Genomic DNA, 25,531 nt, shown 5'->3' on the forward strand with positions numbered 1-25,531 from the left:
GAAGAGAATCATGTACAATATTCACCCTGTGCCAGTCTTAATAATACATTACTCTGCCACTTAAAGTACGGATGTGCCACGCCTCCTACAAGCTAGCCACACTGTGAAAATACATCAGGCATTTCTCCTCCTGACACATCCCAGAGATGCATGAAGGAGTTGTTGGCTTAGCTTGGAGGTTGACTCTATGCTTTAAATTTTGCCACATCATCTGGGCCAATCATGTGTCAGAAGGCTAAAGTCTGGTGTGGATCATGATAATTTGAGGAAACAGCTATGTGACCAAGTCAGGATCAAAGATGAGGGGAGGAGACAAAAAGAGAGAGATGAAGATGACAGCAGGGAGGGAGGGGGTGATGACAGGGGGGATGAGAAGTAGACACAGAATCACTCTCTCTCTCTCTCTCTCTCTCTCATCTTTAGGCCACATTATGAACAGCCCATGACACTGTCAGGCTGCTCTTTGGTCTGGGTGGATGAGGGCAGGCAGGCAGACAGACATCTCCATATTAATGACTGGATGACTCTTCACCATTTCCTAATCCCCCAGCTCCAATGTGGGACAGGGATTACATACCACCACAGGAGGGGTGTTATGAGCCAACCACAGTGTTGTCAGACCCACACTAGGTCTCAGACAGGCTCAGGCTTTAGTCTAACTGGGAGATGAACAGTAGACGCACCACGTGACTCAGTCAGACACAGTGTGTGAGTGAGTGGTGTGACATACAGTTGAAGTCGGATGTTAATATACACTTAGGTTGGAGTCATTAAAACTTGTTTTTCAACCACTCCACAAATTTCTTGTTAAGATAACAAACTATAGTTTTGTAAAGTTGGTTAGGACATCTACTTTGTGCATAACAAACAATTGTTGGAAAAATGACTTACAGACAGATTACTTCACTTATTATTCACTGTATCACAATTCCAGTGGGTCAGAAGTTTACAGACACTAAGTTGACTGTGCCTTTAAACAGCTTGGAAAATTCCATAAAATTATGTCATGGCTTTAGAAGCTTCTGATAATTGACATCATTTGAGTCAATTGGAGGTGTACCTGTGGATGTATTTCAAAGCCTACCTTCAAACTCAGTGCCTCTTTGCTTGGCATCATGGGAAAATCAAAAGAAATCAGCCAAGGTGTCAGAAAAAACATTGTACACCTCCACATGTCTGGTTCATCCTTGGGAGCAATTGTCAAACGCCTGAAGGTACCACGTTCATCGTACAAACAATAGTACGCAAGTTTAAAACTCCATTGGACCATGCAGCCATCATACCGCTCAGGAAGGAGACGTGTTCTGTCTCAGAGATGAAAGCAGTTTGGTGCGAAAAGTACAAATCAATCCCATAACAACAGCAAAGGACTGTGTGAAGATGCTGGAGAAAACAGGTACAACAGTAAAACGAGTTCTATAAATCTACATAACCTTGAAATGCCACTCAGCAAGGAAGAAGCTACTGCTCCAAAACTGTCATAAAAAAGACAGACTACGGTTTGCAACTGCACATGGGGACAAAGATCGTACTTTTTTGAGAAATGTCCTTTGGTCTGATGAAACAAAAATATAACTATTTGGCCATGACGACCATCGTTATGCTTGGAGGAAAAAGGGGGAGGCATGCAAGCCGAAGAACACTATCCCAACCGTGAAGCACGGGGGTGGCAGCATCATGTTGTGGGGGTGCTTTGCAGCAGGAGGGACTGGTGCACATCACAAATGGAAGTAAAATTATGTGAATAATTTTGGTCGCAAATGGGTCTTCCAAATGGACAATGACCCCAAGCATACTTCCAAAGTTGTGGCAAAATGGCTTAAGGACAACAAAGTCAAGGTATTGGAGTGGCCATCACAAAGCCCTGACCTCAATCCTATAGAAAATTTGTGGGCATAACTGAAAAAGCGTGTGCGAGCAAGGAGGCCTACAAACCTGACTCAGGTACACCAGCTCTGTCAGGAAGAATGAGCCACAATTCACCCAACTTATTGTGGGAAACTTGTGGAAGGCTACCCGAAACATTTGACCCAAGTTAAACAATTTAAAGGCAATGCTACCGAATACTAATTGAGTGTTTGTAAACTTCTGACCCACTGGGAATGTGATGAAATAAATAAAAGCTGAAATAAATCAATCATTCTCTCTACTATTATTCTGAAATTTCACATTCTTAAAATATAGTGGTGATCCTAACTGACCTAAGACAGGGAATTTTTACTAGGATTAAATGTCAGGAATTGTGAAAAACTGTTTAAAAGTTTAAATGTATTTGGCTAAGGTGTATGCAAACTTCCGACTTCAACTGTACAAGACTGTGTGTGTGTGTGTACACGTGACATTGAAGCACTATCAGGGGTCATATTGATGTAACTCCAGTGCCTGCTCTGCCTAGTGTCTCTCGGGCAGGGACTTGATGTAATTCAAGTGGCTGCTCTGCCTAGTGTCTCTCGGACAGGTACACAGAGAGAGATGACACATTAAAGCCAGCATGACATTAACAAGCCCCCAGTAATTCCTAGATGACTGTCGTTAACTCCCCACATCATCTTGCCTTCACGGTCTCCTCTTCCTTGATCCCTCTATCCCCTACCTTCAACTGGATCTACATCTATACAAGATGTGTCCAAACCCTGGCTTGTGGGCCAACTGCAGCCCCTGAATACTGTAGGTTTACAACGGACCACGGGATAGTTAATGAAATGTGGACCGCAATAGGAAAAATAAACATACAAGAAACTTGTTTCTGATAAAATGGACCATAACATAATTAGCTCAGTAATACTCTCTCCCGCTTTCATCTAGTCTTCCCTTCCCTGCCATTTCTCCCTGCCTCTCCATTTATTCACCACCCTCCACTAAAACTCTCCTCCATCCATGAGCTCACTTGTCCTCTCCTCCTCCATCTGCCTATGGGACTTATTGACCCCAATAAGGATTCCATGGTTTATATAACATCATTATGGGATGATTAACCCCTTTCATCCCACCATTAACCCTCTCTGTCCCCAGAGCAGACACTGCCTGTGGCCAACAACACAAGCAACACACACACATAACATCAGAGCCCGCCGGCCCTGTACCCATACACATGAAAAGCCCACTTGATTCCAGAGAAGCAGAGGGTGGTTTTCCACCAATCCCCAGTCAGAGATTGTATAACAGTCACGTTACTACACGTTTACACCTTGTGAATGAATGAAACCAGACAGGATGGGTTTTCACATCTTTTACAGAGAGGTTTTAATCTACAACGTGCATTTCAAAGTGTCTTTACAGTTTGTACATTTACATTGAGTGGTTAGCCTACCCCAGTGTGATATGTAAACATGCTATCATGGTATATTAAAGTCATAAAACCATGTCTGTACAGAAACCTTATTTAAAGTTAGCATCATTAATCATGCATCATCTATATATTTTGTACAGTACCAGTCAAAGGCTTGGACACAAACTATTGTGTGTGTGTGTGTGTTTTGTGTGTTCTGCAGCAAAGAGGTCATCAAGGCAAAGGGTGGCTACTCTGAAGAATCTCAAATATAAAATATATTTTGATTTGTTTAAACACTTTTTGGGTTACTACATGATTCCATATGTGTTATTTCATAGTGTTGGTGTCTTCGCTATTATTCTACAATGTAGAAAAGAGTTTAAAAAATAAAGAAGAACCCTGGATTGATTAGATGTCCAAACTTTTGACTGGTACTGTATAGAAAGTATAACTTAGGTCAGGAGTATTTCCATAGAGTTGTTCCTGGTAAGGAAATACTCCCAGCCTTAAGCATAGCACAGGAGTGAAGATAGGTATAGAAGATTTATATCATGAACAAATCAGTAGACTACAGTATCATAACATGAACAGTATGCCATTAAGAAAGAGGCATCGTGTGGTTACTCCTTCAGTCAGCCACTGACTACATACGGCACAGAGCTACATATTCTAGATCCGTTTGGCATCATGTCTAGAACAAGAACTAACTTCTCTACTGGCATAATACAGGGGTAGTAAGAGAGATGGTAACCAGTAAGAATGTAGTTGTCCTAAGAAAAGGGTTACACAGTAAATCACTGGTTATAATGAGGCAATGCCATTTAAAAAATACAAATACATGTATTTTTCCTGCTTTTGGACAGGAAGATAATAGATGACAGTAGAAGAGGAAATAAATAATGGGAGTGTGAGAAAATAAAAATTGACGATTGGAGAGAATGAGAGGATAACGGAAACAGAAAGACAACAAAGAAAGGAGAAAAGAGTAGTGTCATGGTTCATGTGAAGAAGCCGATGAGAGGCTGTAGGAACAGTCCCAGAGTTCCAGTGATACACACCGTCACAAACACCCACAGGAAGATCCTGTCAATCACCATGGCTACGTACTTCCAGTCATCCTCCACCTGGGGGGGGACACACACACACACACACAGCTCGTCAGAGGACAGGGAATCACAGATCATTAAAGGCAATTGGAAATACTGTAAGACAAAGAAGGAAAGGGATGAGAGGAGAGGGTTAAGCAGGGATTTAAAAGTTACTGACAAATAATTATGTAATAACCCAAAGTGTCCTACCTCTTTGGCCTTGTTGCGTGTCCTCATGTTCTCAGCGATGTACTTGACACTCTCGATGGCTTGTTTGATTTCTGGTGACACCACGGAGAAGGCCACCACTGCGTTGATGTTGGGTGGGGCGTTGAGAGCTCGGGGCAGTTTGGGTAGGTCCGGCTCAGAAGGGGCAGGAGGGGGAACCACCGGGGGAACGGTGGGGATGGGCACCTCTTTCCCCTTACAGGGGAACGTCGGCTTGTTTTGCACTTCACCGTACTCCACACAGTTCATCGCCCCCACCTGCCCCCTGTCGGCTGCGACCGCACCCCCGTCCACCTGCACACACCCTCCCCCTATCCCTCCCCCTATTCGTCCTCCAATACTGTTTTTCCTCTTCTTCCCCGTTCCCCTCGTTCCTCCTCCCACACCTCCACCTCCAATACTCCCCCCTCCTGTTCCATCTCCTCTCCCACTCCCCACAGAGGAGGGGCAGCCCTGGTCTACAGGCCTCCTCATGAGCATCACCTTGGGCAGCAACCCCAGGAACACAGACCGGACCCAGGCCGGCATGGTGTGAGTCATGGGCGTACGGTAGTGGACGTTCAGCACGAACACGGTGATGACGATGGAGAGGGTGACGAAGATCATGGTGAAGAGGAGGTACTCCCCGATGAGGGGATGACCAGAGATGTAGACGGGATGGTCTCAGTGATGACCAGGAGGAACACAGTGAGGGACAGGAGGACAGAGATACAGAGGGTCACCTTCTCTCCACAGTCAGAGGGGAGGTAGAAGACGAGGACGGTGAGGAAGGAGATGAGGAGACAGGGGATGATGAGGTTGATGGTGTAGAAGAGAGGGAGGCGTCTGATGTAGAAGGAGTAGGTGATGTCTGGGTAGATCTCCTCACAGCAGTTGTACTTGATGTCGTGTTTGTAGCCCGGGGCATCGATGATCTCCCACTCGCCGCTCTCCCAGAAGTCTTTGAGATTCACCTACGGAGAGACAGTAGTATGTTAGCAGTGAAGCAGAGCCTAGGGAGTTCTCTCCTAGAAGGAGATAAAGAGGGTTTCGACTGAGATTACATCATAAAAAAGACCAGGAAGTACTTCCTGTTGAAATTGACTAAGTAAACAATAAACCCAGCCACATTGAATTAGCCAAAAAACCCAGCACATTTTCTTAATGTGGAGTTAGCTAACTAGCTAGCAAATGAGTTAGTAAACTAGCTAACCAGTGTGATTACTGACCTTTGACCCTATTAGCACCAGGTCGATCTTGGCCTTGTCGTAGGTCCAGGAGCCAAACTTCATGGAGCAGTTCTGGTAGTCAAAGGGGAAGTAGGTGATATCCATGGGGCAGGATGATTTAAAGATGGCGGGGGGGATCCAGGTGATGGTGCCATCAAACTTCAGCAGAGCTTTGGTTTTGTCCTCAACCAGGAAGTCTCCCACAGCACTGAAGAGAGGGGAGATATGATAGTTAGCATATCATTTATCACTGATGGCAACAAAAAAACACCCACAGATCTGGAGAAGAGACAATGAGTGATGGTTAGTGTAGCATTTAGCACTGTTGGCTGAAAAGCAACAAGAGAACATCGATATAATGTACATAGTTAAGATATTGAGCTCACTTGTTGTAGAGGACGATGTCCGGCCTCCATATCTTATTGGAGGGCACACGAATGAACTCAAGTCCGTCATACTCAACGGGAAACCATTTCAGTTTGTAGTCATTCCAGACCTGCAACAAAGAGAGGAGAAAACAGATCTTAGACCAGATTTTAACAGTGCCTACTATACTAACTGCTGTACTGGGGTTTAGACCTCAGTTCTTAGATCAGATGATAACTTGACTTACATGTCTCAGCCAAAGATTTGTCTCCATAATCTGATTGACTTCATCCTGAGAAGAGATGGGGGAAAAATGAACATGACGTCATAGCCTGTACATAATCAAATAATTTGTTCAAAGGTATATGCTTATTTGCTCCAGTAATGATGCAGGTGAGTCTCACCACTTTGACCAGCTGGGATATGGAGACCTCAAACTCCACGGTAACAGGGTCAGAGACATTCTCCACTGGTCTGATGAACTGGTTGTATCTCCTGAATAGCTTCCTGAACAGCCTGTCCTCCCCCTTGGATGACAAACAACCTGAGAGGTAGAGAGAGAGAGTGAGAGAGAATCTCCACTCAGGGGGGGGGTGCTTTTACAAAATAGTAGGGTGTCTTTTTAAATTACCACCACAAAGAGATTATCCCTTGTTGTCAGGCTTTAAATGAAGGGGACTTAGAGGAGAAGTCATGATTCAACCTTTAGCATTTTATCACTTTGTCCACATGAAGGTACGGTGTGTGAAGAGTCACACATAGGAGCTGTTTCTACAGAGGAAGCCAAGTGGAAGCTTTTAGTAAATCCCCACAGACTGGAACGCAATGTCAGTTATGTGTGTGTGTGTGTGTGTGTGCCTGCGTGTGTGTGTGCCCAAACCTGTTCAATTCTGAGTAGACCTGGCATAGTAGGCATGAAGGTCATTTCGTGACATGCAAAAACCTACCCCACTGGTGACTTGGTTGCCGGGGACAACGCGTGAAACCCACGCCTGTCCGAGCAGAAAATCGTGCCTCACTTGGGACATCCCTCCACCCCGCATCGGCCATAGCTTCAAAGGACACCAATCTTTTAATTCCCCTCCTCTCCCTCTAACCTTCACACTCCCTTTCTTCCTTCATCATTTTCCCCTCTCTATCTCCCCCATCTCTCTCATGGTTAATTGAACACAGCCTTTAAAAGACCACCAGTCTCTCGTCTCTCTCCCCAGCCTGCAAGCTCCAAAGTCAGCCGTCCGTCCGTCCGTCTGTCCGTTTGTCTGTCAGCAGTCTTTCTGTCTGTTTGTCTGTCTGCCTGTCTGCAGTCTGTATGTCAGCATGTCTGTTTGTCTATCTGCCTCTGCACCAGTAGACAACTAACACCAGTACAGCCTAGATACTGGGACCAGTGGATTTGAGCATCAGTGCATCACCCCTCCATTCTGTGACCAGAGAGTAGAGTGGCTGAAAGCATTTAGTGATTAAAAGTGCAAACAGGGCCAAAACAACACAAAAACATTTCCTGGTAATAATGAATGAATAAAATCTGTTATTTTTGGGGACTTACAGTTAACAGTAAATCATGTGTGTTCTGTAGGTTATATGTGGTCCAGACAGGTATTGAATCAACAACCCTGCCAGTACCACATTCCAACCAAATTTAACCACATATCTATTTTATCCACACCAGTTGGATGTTTAAGATTACTCTTGAAAAACATGGTTCCTATTTAACTCAGAAACATATTGACTAAGAACTCAATACAATTGGTTTGAGAGGTGAGGTCAGGAAGAGAACTGCTAGATAACCAACACCCGTAAACACACACACACCGTCCTGTACTCTCCTAACTGGTAACAGAATAAAAGCACAAGCAGCAGAAACCGTCGTTCTGTTACCAAACTTTGTTCATTTTCTCTTAATCTAAAAGGCACAACCTCTCTGATCTGAACCAATGTCTTAATCTAAAAGGCACAACCTCTCTGATCTGAACCAATGTCTTAATCTAAAAGGCACAACCTCTCTGATCTGAACCAATGTCTTAATCTAAAAGGCACAACCTCTCTGATCTGAACCAATGTCTTAATCTAAAAGGCACAACCTCTCTGATCTGAACCAATGTCTTAATCTAAAAGGCACAACCTCTCTGATCTGAACCAATGTCTTAATCTAAAAGGCACAACCTCTCTGATCTGAACCAATGTCTTAAGACGTTGAATATGTTATTACTCCAAAGTCGTGAAAGCAACAAACGGACACATTTTCATCTTCATCAAAAATAACGTATTTTTTGTATTCAACTTTTATTTAACTAGGCAAGTCAGTTAAAGTTTTAAAGACAGATTTTTAAGCCTTGCGACAACTGAGACATGGATTGTGTATATGTGCCATTCAGAGAGTGAATGGGCAAGACAAAAGATTAAAGTTTCTTTGAACAGGGTATGGTAGTAGGTGCCAGGCGCACGGTCGCCTGGCACGCTCGTCTCGCGCCGAACTGTGCATGTGCAGGCCGTCAAATCAAAGGCACTCCTTCGATTAAAGGGGCGGCAGGTAGCCTAGTGGTTAGAGCGTTGGCCCAGTAACCGAAAGGTTGCTATATCAAATCCCTGAGCTGAACAGGTAAAAATCTGTTGTTCTGCCCCTGAACAAGGCAGTTAACCCACTGTTCCTAGGCCGTCATTGTAAATAAGAATGTGTTCTTAATGATTAAAGTGGATTTAACAAATGACATCAATAAGGGATCATAGCTTTCACCTGGATTCGCCTGGTTAATTTATGCAATGGAAAAAGCAGGCGTTCATAAAGGTTCAGTGTATATTTACGTCTCTGTTTAGATACTCTATTTCAGAGGGATCTGGCACTCTCAGTCTCCCTCCACATTAAAGACACACACAAAGGACAGCGCTGACCTAACCAATGTAGCATTTGTGTTACAATGGTTTGTCCACTCAGTGTGTATGGTAATGCTGGGTGCCAGTCTGTTGCTGCTCTCTTGCCAACTCCTTATGGAATTCTCATACAAAACATGTTTGGCTTGAAAATGTCAACGGAGTAGGCAAACGTACAAACTGATTTGGGTCCAGGCTAATATGCTGCTATATTGCGGAAAGTTCTTACTTTCAATGACTGTGATATGTAGCTGTTTTATCTACCTTAGTTGAATGCACAAACTGTAAGTGGCTCTGGCATGTAGCATGGCACCGACAGAGATGGTCGCCTCGCTTCGAGTTCTTAGGAAACTATGCAGATTTTTTTTTAAATATATATTATTTCTTACATTGTTACCCCAGGAAATCTTAAGTCTTATTACATACAGCCGGGAAGAACTATTGGATATAAGAGCAACGTCAACTTATCAAAATTACTACCAGGAATACAACTTTCCTGAAGTGGATACTCTGTTCGGACCACCACCCAGGACAATGGAGCTAATTCCAGTAGGTGATCCAAAGCAACAACGCCGCAGAAGGGGCAGACGAAGCGGCCACCTGGCAAGGCTCCATAGACATGCACACCGCTCCCAAGTATACTACTAGCCAATGGCCAGTGTCTTGGTCTTGTTAGGGATAGGGTCTAGTTTCCTGAATTGACGCCTGACTGACATGCCCAAAGTACACTGCCTGTTACTCAGGCCAGGATGTGCACATAATTGGTAGCATTGGATAGAAAACACTTTGAAGTTTCTAAAACTGTTAAAATAATGTCTGAGACTTCTGTAGCTCAGTTGGTAGAGCATGGCGCTTGTAACGCCAGGGTAGTGGGTTCGTTCCCCGGGACCACCCATACATAGAATGTATGCACACATGACTGTAAGTCGCTTTGGATAAAAGCGTCTGCTAAATGGCATATATATATATATATATATATATATAACATAATTGATATGGCAGGCGGAAATCCGAAGAAAAACCAACCGGAATAAAAAAAAATTGAGGTCCCAGGCTCTTATAATGGAAACCTATTGTTCCTATGTAAATCAGTCTCCCCGATTGCAATTCATATGGCTTCCACTAGATGTCAGCAGTCTTTATTCAAGGTTTCAGGCTTGTTTTTTAAAAAAAAAGGAATAATTTGGAGTTCTGGTGAGGAGATCACTGGAACAATATCAGGTCTTTCGGCGAGCAAATGGAGGGCACAAATTTTGCTTTCCTATTGAACATACTACTTTCCGTATGAAATATTATAGTTAATTTATATTTTAGAGTACCTGAGGATTAAATAGAAACGTCGTTTGACTTGCTTGGATGAAGTTTAGCAGTTTTGGACTCCTTTGTCTGCCTGTTTGAACGAGTGGATTACTGAAATCGAAGGAGCCAACTAAAACAGACTTTTGGGATATAAAGAAGGATTTTCCTAACAAAACAACCATTCATGTTGTAGCTGGGACCCTTGGGATTGCAAACAGAGGAAGATCTTCAAAAGTGAGTGATTTATTTAATCGCCATTTGTGATTTTATGAAGCCTGTGCTGGTTGAAAAATATGTTGATGTGGGGCGCCGTCCTCAGACAATCTCGTGGTATGCTTTCGCCATAAAGCCTATTGTAAATCGGACAACGCAGTTCGATTAACAAAACTGTACGTTTTAAATTATATAATGTTCATGAATGTTTAATATTCCGATTATTTATTGTAATTGCGCTCCCTAGGAATTTCACCGGATATTGTTGGCTGGTGTCCTGCTAGCGTTACGCCGATCCCTAAGAATTACTAGGTAGACAAAATTTGAGCAAGGGTTACCTTCCAGAGAGACATCAAAGATTGTAACATTCTCTGTTTCACAGAAACATGGCTCTCTCGGGATATGTTGTCGGAATCGGTTCAGCCACCGGGCTTCTCCATGCATCGCCCGACAGAGATAAACACCTCTCTGGGAAAAGGAAGGGCAGTGGTTTATGCTCACGACTCATGGTGAAATCATAACATCATACAGGAACTCAAATCCTTCTGCTCACCCGATCTAGAATTCCTTACAATCAAGTGCCGGCCATTTTACCTACCAAGACCATTCTCGTCAGATATAGTCAGAGCTGTGTACATTCCCCCTCAAGCACACACCAAGACGGCCATCAATGAACTTCACTGGACTATATTCAAACTGGAAATCATACATCCTGAGGCTGCATTTATTGTAACCGAGGATTTTAACAAAGCAAATTGGAGAACAAGTCTACCAAAATTCTTCCAGCATTGATTGCGCTATGCGCAATAACCTCGACCGCTGCTACTCTAAGTTCCGCGATGCATACAAAGCCCTCTCCCGTCCTCCCTACGGCAAATCCGACCACGACGCCATCTTGCTCCTTCCGTCTTATATGCAGAAACTCAAACAGGATGTACCGGTGACGAGAACCATTCAACGCTGGTCCGACCAATCGGAAGCCACGCTTCAAGATTGTTTTGATCACACTGACTGGAATATGTTCCGGTCAGCCTCCGAGAACAACATCAACCTATACGCTTACTCGGAAAGTGCGTTTACAAAGAAGTGCATTGGAGATGTTGTACCCACTGTGACTATTAAAACCTACCCTAACCAGAAACCATGGATGGATGGCGACATTCGCGCAAACCTGAAAGCGCGATCCACTGCATTTAACCATCGAAAGAGGTCTGGAAATATGTCTGGATATAAACAGTGTAGCTATTCCCTCCGCAAGGCAATCAAACAAGCAAAATGCCAGGACAGGAACAAGGTGGAGTCGCAATTCTTTGCCCAGACAGGAGATGTATGTGGCAGGGTGTACAGGAAATCACGGACTACAAAAAGAAATCCAGCCACGTCAAGGACACCGACATCACGCTTCCAGACAAACTAAACACCTTCTTTACCCACTTTGAGGGTAAAACAGTGCCACCGTCACGGCCCGCTAACAAAGACTGAATCCCCCCCCTCATTCTCTGTTGCTGATGTGAGTAAAACATTTAATCGTGTTAACTCTCGCAAGGCTGCTGGCCCAAACGTCAACAAGCACCCCCTATCCACATCGAAGGGACAGCAGTAGAGAAGGTGGAATGTTAAGTTCCTCGGTGTACACATCACAGACAAACTGAAATGGTCCACTCACACAGACAGTGTGGTGAAGGTGGCGCAACACCGCCTCTTCAACCTCAGGAGGCTGAAGAAATTTGGCTTGTCACCTAAAACCCTGACAAACTTTTACAGATGCACAATCGAGAGCATCCTGTCGGGCTGTATCAAAGCCTGGTATGGCAACTGCACTGCCCTCAACCGCAAGGCTCTCCAGAGGGTGGCGCGGTCTGCACAACGCATCACCGGGGGCAAACTACCTGCCCTCCATGACACCTACAGCACCCGATGTCACAGGAAGGCCAAAATGATCATCATCAAGTACATCAACCACCCGAGCCACTGCCTGTTCACACAGCTACCATCCAGAAGGCAAGGTCAGTACAGGTGCATCAAAGCTGGGCCCGAGAGACTGAAAAACAGCTTTTAAATCGATGCCATCAGACAGCTAAACAGCTGTCACTAACTCAGAGAGGCTGCTGCCTACATTGAGACCCAATCACTGGCCACTTTAATAAATGGATCACTAGTCACTTTATACAATGCACTCTAATTAATGCCACTTTAATAATGTTTACATCTTTCATTACTCATATCACATTTACAGTAAGGGAAAAAATATTTGATCCCCTGCTGATTTTGTACTTTCGCCAGTCTATAATTTTAATGATAGGTTTATTTGAACAGTGAGAGACAGAATAACAGTGAGAGACAGAATAACAACAACAAAATCCAGAAAAACACGTCAAAATGTTATAAATTGATTTGCATTTTAATGAGGGAAATGAGTATTTGACCTCTCTGCAAAACATGACTTAGTACTTGGTGGCAAAACCCTTTTTGGCAATCACAGAGGTCAGACGTTTCTTATAGTTGGCCACCAGGTATGCACACATCTCAGGAGGGATTTTGTCCCACTCCTCTTTGCAGATCTTCTCCAAGTCATTAAGGTTGAGGCTGGCGTTTGGCAACTCAAACCTTCAGCTCCCTCCACAGATTTTCTATGGGATTAAGGTCTGGAGACTGGCTAGGCCACTCCAGGACCTTAATGTTCTTCTTCTTGAGCCACTCCTTTGTCACCTTGGCCGTGTGTTTTGGGTCATTGTCATGCTGGAATACCCATCCACGACCCATTTTCCAATGCCCTGGCTGAAGGAAGGAGGTTCTCATCCAAGATTTGATGGTACATGGCCCCGTCCATCGTCCCTTTGATGCGGAGGTTGTCCTGTCCCCTTAGCAGAAAAATACCCCCAAAGCATAATGTTTCCACCTCTATGTTTGACGGTGGGGATGGTGTTATTGGGGTCATAGGCAGCATTCCTCCAAACACAGCGAGTTGAATTGATGTCAAAGAGCTCCATTTTGGTCTCATCTGACCACAACACTTTCACCCAGTTGTCCGCTGAATCATTCAGATGTTCATTGGCAAACTTCAGATGGGCATGTATATGTGCTTTCTTGAGCAGGGGGACCTTGCAGGCACTGCAGGATTTCAGTCTTTCAGAGTGTGTTACCAATTGTTTTCTTGGTGACTATGGTCCCAGCTGCCTTGAGATCATTGACAAGATCCTCCCGTGTAGTTCTGGGCTGATTCCTCACCGTTCTCATGATCATTGCAACTCCACGAGATGAGATCTTGCATCAAGCCCCAGGCCGAAGGAGATTGACAGTTCTTTTGGGTTTCTTCCATTTGCGAATAAACGCACCAGCTGTTGTCACCTTCTCACCAAGCTGCTTGGCGATGGTCTTGTAGCCCATTCCAGCCTTGTGTAGGTCTACAATCTTGTCCCTGACATCCTTGGAGAGCTCTTTGGTCTTGGCCATGGTGGAGAGTTTGGAATATGATTGATTGATTGCTTCTGTGGACAGGTGTCCTTCATACAGGTAACAAGCTGAGATTAGGAGCACTCCCTTTAAGAGTGTGCTCCTAATCTCAGCTCGTTACCTGTATAAAAGACACCTGGGAGCCAGAAATCTTTCTGATTGAGAGGGGGTCAAATACTTATTTCCCTCGTTAAAATGCAAATAAATGTATAACATTTTTGACATGTGTTTTTCTGGATTTTTTGGTTTGTTATTCTGTCTCTCACTGTTCAAATAAACCTACCATTAAAATTATAGACTGATCATTTCTTTGTCAGTGGGAAAACGTACAAAATCAGTAGGGCATCAAATACTTTTTTCCCCTCACTGTATATACTGTATTTTATACCATCTATTGCACCTTGCCTATGCCGCTCGGCCATTGCTCATCCATATACTTACATGTGTGTATTTGGTAGTTGTTGGGTAATTGTTTGATTACTTGTTAGATATTATAGCATTGTCGGAACTAGAAGCACAAGTATTTCGCTACACTCGCATTAACATCTGCTAACCATGGGAATGTGACAAATAAAATGTGATTTGATTTGATTAAAGAGCATCTGCTAACTGACCAAAGTATAAATGTAGATGTCAAATGTGTCTAAATGTGTCTCAAACATCACTCAAGTCCTATACAGTTAATGTGAGTGTTATTCTGGAGAATAACATTTCCCAACAGTCTCCTGAACTGTCCTGGGGTACATGTTAGACATCTTGGCCAGGTGTAACGGCTTTCTTCCGTTGAAGGAGGAGGACCAAAATGCAGCGTGGTTAGAGTTCATGGTTTTTAATATGAGAAACTCAACATGAACACAATTACAAAAACGTGGCAAAACCGAAACAGTCCTATGTGGTGCAGAGAACACAAAGACAGGAAACAATCACCCACAAAATACCCACAGAATATGGCTGCCTAAATATGGTTCCCAATCAGAGACAACGATAGACAGCTGCCTCTAATTGAGAACCAATCTAGTCAACCATAGACATATAAACTACCTAGAAAGGATACAGTCCCATAAACATACAAAAAACCCTAGACCAGACAAACACATAAATCCCCCATGTCACACCCTGACCTAACCAAATTAATAAAGAAAACAAAGATGACTAAGGCCAGGGCGTGACACCAGGGGTACATGTCAGAACCTTCTTACAGTTTCCCACAGCACTAATGTTCCATGTTACAGTAATACATTCTGTTACTAAGATACCAGACAAACTTTCCACAAGATTTCTGAGGTCACTTAAAGTGGCGCCGAGCCCTGCTGAGTTTTACAGCTTAATGAAAGATCTCCTCTCCAGAGAGAGCCCAGTGGATGGCTGTAATTTCTGTCTTCGCTACCTGCCGACATTAAAACACAGCACTGGTCCCTGATTGGCTGCGCTCTGAGAACCTCGTTTAAACCCCTAATTGGGTAGAGGAAATGAGGGCAATTATAATCTGTTCATTAATTGGTCCTTTTGTTCGCACTGAAAAATAAAATAAATGCATTTCCTCTGTTCCTTCCTTCCCCCTTCTTCATCCTTTCTTTCTTTCTTTCTCTCTGTGTAGATTGGAAGGTTCCTTACACCATACAGACTTAATAATACCCTCTCACTTTTCAACCACTGGTGAAATCATTGTGACAGAAACTGCCAGCTGTCACATTAAACATGGCTCAGTCAAGACGCAAGGATATGTGTTTGTGTGTTGTATGCAACTATGGAGAGAGTACCAGAAACACAGAGAACCAGACGTATGTATATGTCCTCCTCCTGATCCATCAACTCTTTACCCCCAAATCTCGGTACAACCAAAGACTAGGGGCTTAATTCAATCAGATCCACTTCAGCCGACATCAGCAGAGCGGTTGTTTTGGCGAAGTCGGAGGTGGAACTGTGTTAGATCTTTCAAATCCACAAGCTGCTTCTGGGTTATACCTAAAGTGGACAATGCCATTGGCTTTACAGAGTCGCATTAAAACTTCTTATGGATGGGGGCAGTATTGAGTAGCTTGGATAAATAAGGTGCCCAGAGTAAACTGCCTGCTACACGGGTCCCAGTTGCTAATATATGCTTATTATTCGTATATTTGGATTAAAAACACTCTGAAGTTTCTAAAAGTGTTTGAATGATTTCTGTGAGTAATAACAGAACTCATATGGCAGGCAAAAACCTGTGAAAGAATCCAACCAGGAAGTGCGAAATCTGAGGTTGGTCATTTTTCAACTCATTCCCTATTGAAGATACAGTGGGATATTGGTCATGTTGCACTTCCTAATGCTTCCACTAGATGTCAACAGTCTTTAGAACCTTGTTTGATACTTCTACTCTGAAGTGGGGGTGAATGAGTCAGAGGTCTGCCAGAATGCCTTGAGCTCGTGAAGCTTGCTCACGTGAGAGCGAGCTCTGTTCCATCGCAATTCTACAGACAAAGGAATTCTCCGGTTGGAACATTATTGAAGATTTATGTTAAAAACATCCTAAAGATTGATTCTGTACTTTGTTTGACATGTTTCTACGGATTGTAACGGAACTTTTGACATTTCGTCTGCTCCTAGTGAACGTGCTTTGTGAGTTTGGATTTGTTTACCAAACGCGCTAACAAAAGGAACTATTTGGACATAAACGAACAAAACAAACATTTATTGTGGAACTGGGATTCCTGGGAATGCATTCTGATGAAGATCATCAAAGGTAAGTGAATATTTATAATGTTATTTCTGACTTCTGTTGACTGCACAATATGGCGGATATCTTTTTGGCTTGTTTGAGCTCTGAGCGCCGTACTCCAATTATTGCATGGTTTGCTTTTTCCCTAAAGCTTTTTTGAAATCTGACACAGCGGTTGGATTAAGGAGAAGTGTATCTAAAGTTCCATGTATAACGCAACATTTTTTACGAGTATTTCTGTAAAATCATGTGGCTCTCAACAGATGTTTTGAGTGTCATCTGATGAAGATCATCAAAGGTTAGTGATTAATTCTCTCTTATTTCTGATTTTTGTGACTCCTCTCTTTGGCTGTAAAATGGCTGTGTTTTTCTGTGACTTGGCAGTGACCTAACATAATCGTTTGTGGTGCTTTCGCCGTAAAGCCTATTTGAAATCGGACACTGTGGTGGGATTAACAAGAAGTGCATCTTTAAAATGGTGTGAAAAACTTGTATGTTTGAGCAATTTTAATTATGGGATTTCTGTTGTTTTGAATTTGGCACAATGCACTTTCACTGGCTGTTGTCATATTGATCCCGTTAGCGGGATCTCAGCCCTAATTATTAAGAGAAATCCCATGCAGCCTTGTTCACAAGTTCAGACACTGGAATGTGAGGTGTGATCTACACCTCCATTAAGCTGATAGAAATCCACATTATTTAGTTTAAATGATTTTCAATTTGAGTGTCATTATTTCTATATAGCCTACACTTTCTCATTCTGAACTTCTAACATGTGGGACGGGTGTGGCTTCATGACAATGATCAAGAGCAGTTGCTCACCGATTTGACAGCTCCAACGCAGTTCCAGCTCCGACACCACCAAAACATCAGCTATTTGGGTGTCGGCTATTGCCGGTTAACAGTTGATCTGACTGAATCTATGCCTGACTCTCAGAGACAGCTCTTAGAAAGCACTAAGCAGACATCTTTTCAACGGCCACATTGATTAGGAGTTAAGAAGCCAAGCAGAGTCCCTTTCTGTGGAAATGGAGCAGAGCCCTAAAGGGCTGAAACCTCATTGGCTGAGAGCCCTTTGATCAGACGTGTGCTTGACGTGATTGACAAAGATGCGTGAGGCTGCGGGTCGCCCGCTCCAAAGTAACTAATTACGACCAAAAATAAGCTGATGGCTCTGATTGGTCTGTGTGTGTGTGCGTTAGCGTTTGTCCAAGAGAGTAAGATTGAGGGTGTTTGTGACATGCTTTATGATTCACTAGAGAAATTAATGTGATCACTGAACGTTTGACCACGAAGCAGTGTGTGTGTGTGTGTTTGTGTGTGTGTGTGTGTGTGTGTGTGGGCGTGTGTGCGCGCTGCCTCTCTATCCATCCACCCTTGATTACCATACTCCCCATACTGCTCCTATCTGCTGCCCTCTTGCATGCTGAATGTCCACAGTGAGGAGCTTATGCGAATGTCTGCCAGCCTACTGTGTAGTAACCCTGCTACCTGAGGTCATCAGGAGCTGATGGTGTATCTCCATCAACAAACACCATTCCCTTTTACTCAAAACAACCTTGCCCTGAACCTCTCACACTCCAACTGCCCCACACCACGGGCAAACACACACACAGACGCAGATGACACACACACACTCAGAGACACGTTCACGGCGGTTTACGAGGATGGAATTCCACAGGAGACGTAGTGGCCCTGGACTGCAGTGCACAACAGAATCTACAGGCTTCCCAAATGTGTGTGACAAAGATAGGCAGCCAGTACTGTTGAGTTGAAAGCACAGTGGCGTTTGCGTCATGATTCATAAATGTACGTATGCAGTCAGGCAGCAGTCATGCAGACAGGAGTGGATGTCGAGGAACATTCAGAACATTCTAAACATTCTGAATATGGAGCAATGGATTGAAAAGGGATCATATTTATACAGGCATGCTGTCTCTATATGTAGCAAGGCCGCTATTGGCCACTTTGCTAAATGCATGGTTGGTAATGTTGGCCACTCTACTGTCACAGTACAACTAGAGGCAGCACAGCAAGAGCTCTTCAGGGAGATGAGGGTAAGAACCAAAGGAAATAGAGAGGGAGGAAGAGAGGGAGACATCAAGACGGAAGGAGACCCTTCTGCTCTGGAGTGTTCTTTTTCTCCTCCAACAAGGCTCCTTTCCTCCCTCCCTCCCTCCCTCCTCTCCTCTTTCTCTCCTCCGGGCAAGGCTCCATCCCTCCATCCTCTCCTCTTTCTCTCCTCCGGGCAAGGCTCCTTCCCTCCCTCCATCCTCTCCTCTTTCTCTCCTCCGGGCAAGGCTCCATCCCTCCATCCTCTCCTCTTTCTCTCCTCCGGGCAAGGCTCTATCCTCTCCTCTTTCTCTCCTCCGGGCAAGGCTCCATCCCTCCATCCTCTCCTCTTTCTCTCCTCCGACAAGGCTCCTTTCCTCCCTCCCTCCCTCCATCCTCTCCTCTTTCTCTCCTCCGTGCAAGGCTCTATCCCTCCATCCTCTCCTCTTTCTATCCTCAGACGTGACTCAGTCTGTCCGCAGTTCAGAAGACTGGGATGTCTCAAAGGACATCCATGGGAAGGAGGAGGGAGGAAGGGGGGTAAGGGGGTTTGCTAAGCTGTGGAGGGTATCGCGGTGAAATGAGGCTCCCACCCGTGTGTGTGTGTGTGTGTAAGACCGAAGTGCCGAGCAATAATCGCACAGCAATCATGTTAAGAGGATCTGTGAACCTCTGAGACACAGATACACATCCACACAAACATAAGAAAAAATAAACAGTCACCATAAAAAGGCAAATTGGGCTGTAGTTTTACTATAGGGGTTGTGGGAGAGGCACCACCGAGAAACGCAGCACTGCTTTGCGACCATTTGGGTTTGGGAAAGGTTCAGTCATTAGACTGGGGCTGGATGTAAGGGTTAGGAAAGGGTTGGTGGAGATGAAGCTATAGGCTGAGATTTCAGTTTAGGCTTAGGTTTAGGTTTATGTTTATTAAGGCCAGAAGTAGAATTAGGACTTTGGGAGTGGACTCTTAAGCCCTCTTTAAATAATATGAATACACATTACTCTGACGGCCTCTTTCTAGTGTACCTAATTGTCCTTCCTTACCTCCAAATTCCCACATCCAGTCTCTGTCCCTCACTATAAATACCCCAAATCCTAGGATTGCAGGATCAGCAATTCCTCTGTTCCAGAAACAAACCACCAATCCACAGGATGGAGACAATACCTGTTCTAATGCCTCAGTATGGGAGGCTGAATGGACCTCCTCTCAGAGTGTACTGTACTGTACACTCTAATCTACACACTGACCAGGATACAGCCCTGACTGAGACAAAGCCCACACATTCACCATGGCACCTAAGTGGAGTGGAGGAGAAGGAGGCATGGGAGCGGGATAGGATGAGATGGGGAGAGGTTGGCAGAGAAAGAGGGGAAGGAGAGAGAGGGAGAGGGTAGGCAGAGAGAGAGAGGGGGGAGGAAGATAGTGAGGAGGGGAAAGGGTAGGCAGAAGGGGGAGGAAGAGAGAGGAGAGGAAGAGAGAGAGGTCTCTGTGCCCTCACTATAACACAAATGGGTCCACATAATTAAATAAAACAATTGAATGGAATTGAAAGTGTCTGTGTCCATGTTCATGTCAAACAGACAGGACCCGAGATGAGAACCTCAGAAGGGCGTATTACGATGTTCTCCTACTTTTACTTTTTCATAATCTAATCCCAGTTTAATAGCCTGTATACACTATAGTACAGTAGAAACACCATCTGTCTTGCAACTGTCCAGAACAGGTAAAGGGCAATGGGTGAAGTGAATCCTGGTGGATGTACAGAGTCCTCCTCATGAACACACTTCCTTCTGACTCCCACTAACACCTGTCATGACGTTGCCCTCTTAGGGTACAGCGAGCACCATCCCCCCCATCTCTGCTCCTACAACCAGGCTGCTGTGGTCAAAGAGCCTCATGGCCACACAGTATAGAGACAGAGTGAGTTTTCATAGAGAACAAAGGAATTTCTTCCACCTCACAGAACTTGAGGTCCGAACAACATTTACGCTCCGGAGAAGGTATAAAAGATCGGTGAAGAATCCAGTTACGAACTGGTCCGTTTGTTACAACTTGGGGAAGCTCATGGGAGACAGTGCGGCCACATTACCATTACACTGTTTATATAATAGCCTCAGATATGAGGTTTACATCTAATTGTTGTATAAGATGAATGAGTGAGGATGATACTGTTTGTAAAATTGTGTAATGTGATTTTGGACTGTTTAATGAAAACTCCAATTCCCTTTTGAGTCGAACTAAATCAGAAGACCGGCCATGAGCCCAGTTAGGGTCAGGCATCCTGGGACAGGCCCTTTTCTGCAATTCTGAATAAATCCCAACTTTGAGAAATTCTCACCAGACCATGTTTTTCTCCATTACGAGGGGACAAAAGCTGTAGACCATTGCTGAATCTTTTAACCATACCACGTGGTTAAACTCTTAGACTATCGATACCGACAGAATAAGAACAAGTCTTTGATATTAATTACTAGTCTGCAGCTAGGAATTCGGTATCATTGAACGCGAAGAACGACAACCCCGCGAAACATCCATTCTACAACAACATGAATGAATGTCGGTCTGAACTATCCCCTCTAACCATGATAGAGAGAGCGAGAGAGAGGATGAAAACTCTCCAACAGAAACTAACTTTTCAACAATGATCCCGACGACACACTGAGCGTAAATATATATATTGATTGCAATTGTTCCCGAATGAGTGAGTGTTCATGTGCAAAGGATTAGCATTTCAATTGTTATAATTATCAACTGTGTAGTGCCTCATCTCAGTTGATCCCCACTTCCCCTTTTCTCCACCAAGCCGCGATACCGGTTTATTCCACAAGGGAAACGCCGTTATCATTTCCTTGTACTTATCTACTGTTTGTTTATGCATTTCTGTGAATTACTTAGTAAATAAATGATTTAAGACAATTGATGTATGGATGACTCATAGTGAAGACTGGGTTCGTGTAGATAACCAACAATTTACGACGTTTGGAATGAGACTAACGTGAGGTAAAGTAAATCATTCATTAATTCGAAGACTAATTGATCAGATATAAAATATCTGAAAGGTTATATTAGGTAATTATAACTTTGTAATGTGAATATTTTCCTTGGTGCCCCGACTTCCTAGTTAATTACAGTTACATGATTAATCAGTATGATCGCGTAATACTAATTACAGAGAATATTTGATAAAAACTAAGTATTCAATTTAATGATAGTAAAGACACTACACACTATTAGAGAGAGAGTTGTGTCCCAGTCTCTCACTGGCTGCTACAGTGGGACTGTATGGCACAGTCTGCAGGTAGCAGGTTTGGAACACACACACACACACACACACACACACACACACACACACACACACACACACACACACACACACACACAGGATCAGAATGCAATATTTTATTTTACCTTCATTTAACTAGTTAAGCTAGTTGAGAACAAGTTCTCATTTACAACTGCGACCTGGCCAAGATAAAGCAAAGCAGTGCGACAAAAACAACACAGAGTTACACATATACAAATGTATAGTCAATAACACAATAGACAAAGATCTGTGTACAGTATGTGCAAATGTAGAAGAGTAGAGAGGTAGGCAATAAATAGGCCACAGGGGTGAAATAATTACAATTTAGCATTAACACTGGAGTGATAGATGTGCAGATGATGATGTGCAAGTAGAGATACTGAGGTACAAAAGAGCAAGATGTTGGGTGTGCTTTTTACAGATTGGCTGTGTACAGGTACAGTGATCGGTAAGCTGCTCTGACAGCTGATGCTTAAAGTTAGAGAGGGAGATATAAGACTCCAGCTTCAGTGATTTTTGCAATTCGTTCCAGTCATTGGCAGCAGAGAACTGGAAGGAAAGGCGGCCAAAAGAAGTGTTGACTTTGGGGATGACCAGTGAGATATACCTGCTGGAGCGCATGCTACAGGTGGGTGTTGCTATGGTGACCAGTGAAATATACCTGCTGGAGCGCATGCTACGGGTGGGTGTTGCTATGGTGACCAGTGAGATATACCTGCTGGAGCACATGCTACGGGTGGGTGTTGTTATGGTGACCAGTGAGATATACCTGCTGGAGCGCGTGCTACGGGTGGGTGTTGCTATGGTGACCAGTGAGATATACCTGCTGGAGCGCATGCTACAGGTGGGTGTTGTTATGGTGACCAGTGAAATATACCTGCTGGAGCGCGTGCTACGGGTGGGTGTTGTTATGGTGACCAGTGAGATGTACCTGCTGGAGCGCATGCTACAGGTGGGTGTTGTTATGGTGACCAGTGAAATATACCTGCTGGAGCGCGTGCTACGGGTGGGTGTTGTTATGGTGACCAGTGAAATATACCTGCTGGAGCGCATGCTACGGGTGGGTGTTGTTATGGTGACCAGTGAAATATACCTGCTGGAGCGCATGCTACGGGTGGGTGTTGTTATGGTGACCAGTGAAATATACCTGCTGGAGCGCGTGCTATGGGTGGGTGTTGTTATGGTGACCAGTGAGCGAGATAAGGCGGGGCTTTACATAGCAAAGACTCATAGATGACTTGGAGCCAGTGGGTTTGGCGACGAATATGTAGCGAGGGCCAGCCAACGAGAGCATACAGGTCACAGTGGTGGGTAGTATATGGGGCTTTGGTGACAAAATGGATGGCACTGTGATAGACTACATCCAGTTTGCTGAATAGAGTGTTGGAGGCTATTTTGTAGATGACATCGGCGATTCTATATTTAATTTTAGATTGGAGATGCTTAATGTGAGTCTGGAAGGAGAGTTTACAGTCTAACCAGACACCTAGGTATTTGTAGTTGTCCACATATTCTAAGTCAGAACCATCCAGAGTAGTGATGCTCGTCGGGCGTGCTGGTGCGGGCAGCGATCGGTTGAAGACCACGCACTTAGTTTTACAAGCATTTAAAAGCAGTTGCCACAGAGGCCACAGAAGGAGTGTTGTATGGCGTTGAAGCTCGTTTGGAGATTTGTTAACACAGTGTCCAAAGAAGGGCCAGATGTATACAGAATGGTGTCGGTGTTACAGGAAGGGTTTCACACCCACGCACACACACACACACACACACACACACACACACACACACAAAGATATAGAACCATCCCTGGGCAACGAGATGAGAACAAAGAACAGTAAGCTGTGACACAGAACAGAAAAGACCAGAGTGGAACTGCAGAATGACTAAACAGAACAACAGAACAGAATGGAACGGTAATGTAGATGGGAACAGAACAGACTTCTAGAGTAGAATGCAGAGACAGGATGAGATGTACTCTGTGCTCCTCACCCCAGACTTTCCAGATCACAGGCACATGTGAGTCAACTCACAGCTCTGGAATGGACAGTTCTATTTAACTCAGGTATACGTAAACCACGTGTGTGACGCACAACGTACACGGCCATGGTACATAATGCTTGGCACAGAAAGTTAGGTCAGGTGCACTTTAGTGTGGCTTGGAGGTATAGATTTATTTTAGCATGTTACATCTGTGTTGAAGAGGCAGAGCTGTAATGATACGTCAGTAACACACTCAGCATGCACAGTGTACGAATCTCTGGACAGGCATGCAGTACAAACTGAAAACATAGGTTCCGTGTGCTTGAAGGCACGTAGAGTCACGACCATAGTTCATCCCCTGGGATGACAAAACCATAGCCTACCGTAGAGGAGTCTTGTGGGGGGAGGAAGGATCATAGATGGTATGGAGTAAATGGAATGTTATCAGACACTTGGAAAACAAGGTGTTTGATGTGTTTTATACCATTCCTTTCATTATGTTCCAGCCATTTACCATGAGCCCGTCCTCCCAATTTAAAGTGCCACCAGCCACCACAGCCATCCACTATATTAATCTGAATCGATAGCGCTGCAAGGCCCTATGACATTACATGTTCTATTACATTTTCTCAGAATCTGTGATTATAACCAACTTTTGTAGCCTTTAAAAAAACGGATTAGCGTTCATTTATGTGGTTTAGTTTATTGTTCAAGTTATCGCAGAACCCCACTCAAAAGACAATTAGACCACTTTGTTGAAAAGCTTCAACGGGCAAACATAACAATCATTACGATTAATTTGTGAATTTCTGTCGGGAGATGATGGCTACATTTCTGACCGGACAATGCTGCGGATTGAAAAACGTTTCTAGTTCGTAGCACAATCAGAAAAAAATCAACCCACCAACAACGCGAACTGCTTACAATAAGACAGAAAATCCATAATGAATGTATCTGTGAGATGAATAGCCTAGCCTATATTATACTATGTGAAGTTTGCAGTAGCGCTCAGATCTCTCATATTGTAAGTTGGTTCTGCACTCCCCAAACTCTCCGACATCCCCACTTCAAAACGCTTGTCTTACCTTGCACTGTCAGGACCACCAGCATAAGCAGCACCGTGACTTTCCTGGAGGAACTCATCTACACCTCGGCGCTCTGGGGGTGCCTTTTAGATAAGAACTGGGACTATTTGGTAAACACACAGAAGGAATCGATGGGTCAAATTTAGAGAGACATTTTTCTGGGCGCTGCGCATGGTGAGATTGATGTCAGCGCGCGCTCTCCGACATTGAGAGCCTCGGCTTGTCACGCCCCCCTCGGGCACAACCTCACGCATGTTTTTTTTCTCACAGGGTAATTTTAGATATATAAACATGTTACGCAAACATGACCAATATAGCCTACTGTTAGCCCACGATAGCCCTAAGAAAAGTTACAACACACTAACCCATAGGCTACGGTATTGAGACCTGCGTTCAGACAGGATGGTTGCGCGC

At 44.1% G+C, this 25,531-nt stretch overlaps 1 pseudogene; it reads right to left on the reverse strand.

Moving 5' to 3' along the window:
- Positions 1–3,220: 3,220 nt before the first annotated feature.
- LOC118383871 (neuronal acetylcholine receptor subunit alpha-3-like) lies at positions 3,221–25,531 on the reverse strand (annotated as a pseudogene).

Source organism: Oncorhynchus keta, chromosome 4, assembly GCF_023373465.1.
Source record: "Oncorhynchus keta strain PuntledgeMale-10-30-2019 chromosome 4, Oket_V2, whole genome shotgun sequence".
Classification (NCBI taxonomy): domain Eukaryota; kingdom Metazoa; phylum Chordata; class Actinopteri; order Salmoniformes; family Salmonidae; genus Oncorhynchus; species Oncorhynchus keta.